This window comes from Cotesia glomerata, unplaced genomic scaffold (assembly GCF_020080835.1).
Source record: "Cotesia glomerata isolate CgM1 unplaced genomic scaffold, MPM_Cglom_v2.3 scaffold_738, whole genome shotgun sequence".
Classification (NCBI taxonomy): domain Eukaryota; kingdom Metazoa; phylum Arthropoda; class Insecta; order Hymenoptera; family Braconidae; genus Cotesia; species Cotesia glomerata.
The window spans coordinates 1-4,350 of record NW_025404389.1 but is presented as its reverse complement, the minus strand read 5'-3'; the positions used below and the strand labels follow the sequence as shown (position 1 = coordinate 4,350).

General features: G+C 32.6%; 1 pseudogene; it reads right to left on the bottom strand.

Moving 5' to 3' along the window:
- Positions 1 to 721: 721 nt before the first annotated feature.
- LOC123274783 lies at positions 722 to 3,303 on the bottom strand (annotated as a pseudogene).
- Positions 3,304 to 4,350: the final 1,047 nt, after the last annotated feature.

Genomic DNA, 4,350 nt, shown 5'->3' with positions numbered 1-4,350 from the left:
AGCTATCTGCTTTCCCGAAGCGCTTTTGAAGTACCCGAGCTCTTTTTGTTATTTGTCCGAATAACTCAAAAACTAATTATTGGATCGACTTGAAGAATTTTTCAGAGAAGGTATTTTTTGAGATATTACACATAACGAAAATGCAAAAAAAAAATAATTGATTTTGAAAATTCTGACTACCCCCTAACCCCTAATTCCTTTTTAACATTTTATTAATTAATCTTTTGACTGCAGAATTCATTTTAATTTTAATAATATATTTCTCAACCAATTATTGATATTTTGGACAGAATCAAATGATTGATTGAGTGACATAACGTTATATAGCAATTATCAACTTTATCCATTAGTTAAAATTTATAATCAAATTGATTTTAAATATCTGATGTTCTTGATTTTTGGTACTTTTTCTTTCATTTGTGAACATTTCATATTTTTTACTATTTATTATTTTCATTTTTAAAATTATAAAAATTGTGTACAAAAGAACAAATGTTAAAATTTTAAAATAAATTTAAAAATTATCACACAAAAATGTTTTCAAACAAAATTGATAAAAACTTCTGAGAAGAAAAAAAAAATTTACAAGAAAACTTGTTCATTTATTAAATCTCAGTTCAGATTATTAAAATATATATTCATATATATTTATAAATCTTTTGTGCATTCATTCCATTCAAACAAATTCGAAAATAATTTTTTTTATACAATATTTCAAATAAATTATAACTTCGATCGAATGCTCCACTTAACAATAATGATTAACGTTAATTAAAATTATAACGGGAAATTCATGTCATAGTAAAGTAGTTGATGTTCTTAATATAAAAATTGATAGACATGACTCTAATTGCACTAAAAATCAATGGCATTAATATGACGATAATAATAATTAATAATAATAATACATGGATAAGTAGATAATAAATTAAAATTCATCATGTCGCGCGAGAGCTTCGCCGAAGTCGGTAGCCTGAGAGCCGACGAAGATGTCGTATTTGGCGAGGATTTCTTCTTTGGTGAGAGTTTGTCGTCGCTATCGCTATCGGCTTCGTAGATCAAATGCCGGGCTTCGGCGTCTGCGTGGTCGAAATCTTCAGGAATTATCCAACTCTTAACCTCTTCGTTATTCATGAATCCATCTTGGTTTTTATCGCGATACGTAGCGAACTGCTGGCGTTCATTTTTCACCCATTCTGGCTCCTCTTCTTCGTTGTCATCGGGTCTGTAAAGATCACCTGTACATACACGTTTTTTTAATATATTTAATTATTCTTATGAAAGTATCGGATTGTTACGGGTAGAAAAAGAACAAGTTTAAAGAGAAAAATAATAAAATCAAGAATTTTCTCTCAAACGAGAGAAAAAATTTCAATTTGATTAAAGCCAAAACTTTTTTGTCCAGAAATGGTTTCCTTGGTGATAGTCATGAAAATCATAATTTTATTGACCTCAAAACTAATTCTATGGCCCGAGAATAAACTTTGTTGGGGCAATTAGTGTGTTTTTCAGCTCAATGAATACCTTCCGCGACTAAAGATTGTTAGTTGATAGATTTCAAAAAAATTTCACAACTTGAAACAAAAAATAAATCGTACAAATAGAATTAATTGTTTGAACTTTGAACAGAGCATTGTTGAGGATTATCATGTTTTTCTCGGCTCTAAAACATAATGCTGTCAACCCGAGAAATCTTTCACGGCTGAAGACTAGTGTCTCGTCAGGTTGGAGAAAAACGTTTGATGAGCTAAAAATAAATTTTTCGAGGCTGTTTACTGATTAATTTAAAAATAACTTCGAATTGTCCGTGATATAACATTAGCTCAGATCTTTCTGATTATAAGTCTATAGCACTGTCCACTAAGCTATCCGTGCTAGTAGGGTTCCTTTTTACTTTCATCGACCTGCGGGGGAGTTCAAGACAAAAAACTTTTTTGGCTCGAGACTCTACTGAACTTGGTTCGAGTAAGCAACATTCTTCGCTCGAGAACATTCTTTATTGTATCAACGATGATTCGGACATCGAACCAGTAGATTTTGAGAAATCGAAAAAATTAAATAAAAAAAAAAATGTTTCCACTAAATTGAGTATAAGCTGAAATAATAACACATGCGCGTTGAAAATACATTTTTTAAAAATTATTTATTGTAATTAAACGACACTGAGTTAATAGATAGCCATTTAGGTCCCCAAGTATCTTTTTGACAAAACGACTCCATTATAAAGAAAACTATGTAAATAATTAATTTTTTTTCGAGTTATTGTGTTTCCAAGTTGCACACATTTTCATACTGCTGGATAAGAAGGAAATTTTCGGTTTATTTTGACATTCTTTTTATTTTTGTTATACTTAAAAGAATTTTTGAAAATTCAAGGATTAGTCTACATCTAATTATGTATCTAATGGTACAGAAATTGTTTTGGCCGCATGAACTATAACAAGAGTGTAACAATAAAAATAGTTATAGACAAAAGGCGAAAAAAATTTCAAATAATGCACGATTGCTACGTAAGCTTTCATTGTCTTGAAAAATCACGTACTTTTTAACCAAAAAATAAGTAATACAAGATTTAAGACACCCAGTAACCTAAACTGAAAAGTTATGTAAGTTTTCGTATGAATTTTACTTTTGTAAAGAAGAAAACTTACCTATGTATTCAATCAACGAAATCTTTCCATCTCCATCTTTATCAATGTCCTCAAGTGTCTCAAGAACGACAACGTCTTTCATGTGCTCACGTTCCTCAGGATGCAAGAAACCAGTGAACTCCTCTTTGGTTAGTGCATCGTCACCATCTTGATCTGCGACGGTCCACCTTCGACGGTCGCGCTTCAACATCACCGCGTAAGAGTAATTGTCGTCGCCATCGTGAACTTTTGGGTCGTAGTCTTTCTCCTCCATGAAACCATAGACCATTTTCTTGTAAGTTTCCCAGGGAATCTTGTCTTCCGTCTCATCTGTGCTGTAAGACTGCCATTGACGCTCAACGTCATCCCGGATATAGCGTTGCTGGGTGTAACGGATCCAGTCTTTCAGCTCTTCCTGGGTCACGAATCCGTCACTGTCCTTATCGATCTTGTGGACTATCAATCCAAGACGGCGGGAGCTTTCTTCAGGAGTCAATTGGTCGAAAGTTTTTGCTTCTTCGCCAAGAAATGCTTCGTGGTCATATGCTGGGTTGTGGTGGGATTTTATGAAATGTTCTTGGTCACTCAGTTCCTGAGAAATGGTTAAAATTATGAAATCAATAACATAGAGTGAATAATTGAAAAAATTTTCAATCATTTTCTACAATAAAATTTTCTTATATCTCTCTCAGTGTTTTAATGTAGGCAATATAAGATAAATAGCACATAACATTGATCGATTTCGCGCGTAATTTGAATTATGTAACGCTCTGTGCACTGATAGAAGGATTTCTTAATATTTAAGAAAATTTCTTTGTATTTAAGAAATCATTTCTTAAACATCCTTTCTTAGTATTTAAAAAATATTTCTTAGTATTTGAGAAATATTTCTTAAATACTAAGAAATATATCTTAAATACTAAGAAATATTTTTTAAATACTAAGAAATATTTTTTAAATACTAAGAAATGATGTTTAAGAAATGATTTCTTAAATACAAATAAATCTTCTTGAATGTTAAAAAATCCTTCTATCAGTGTGTCACTTTGAAGAAGTTAAAGCGTTAGACAAAGAGGGAAATAAAAATTCAGATGAAAATTAAATTAGCAGTCATCTAAAAATTTTAATAATTGTTTTTTATTGAAAAATTAAAAAGAATAAATTTCATATGTAGAAAATTTGAAAAATTGTATGTGCAATTTTTTTCAAGTATTTTTAACTTCCCGCTAAGAGAATCGAAGATTTTAAAAAATCGGTAAGTTAGTGGTTTTACCCCGTTTTGCAAAAATTGAGTTTTTATCAGATCTCGACGTTTGAAGGTCACAAGAAGCTTCCCTGACTATCCCGCGAGGGTGTCACTATGTATGTGCGTGCGTGCGTGCATGTGTGTGTGTGTGTGTGTGTGTGTGTGTGTAGTGCCATCGTAGTGATGCTGTGCTGTCGCTGTGTCCCGTGTGTGTGTGTGTGTGTGCGTGTAAGTATGTTGACCTCTTTCGTTGGTAAAGGTTCGCTTCTTTCTTCAGCTAAGGACTCTGAGGGTGGGGTTCAGTACGCACTGCTTCCTCAGATATTGTGCGGAAGGCGCAAAAAAACTTCTCTATAGGGCACTTTTTAGCGCGATATACTGGTTAGCACCGATTCCATCGCGGTTGGTGCCATTCGAGCGCATGGGCTTAAATGGCCATTTCGTACTTAACACTGATTTTGAATACAGTTTGGC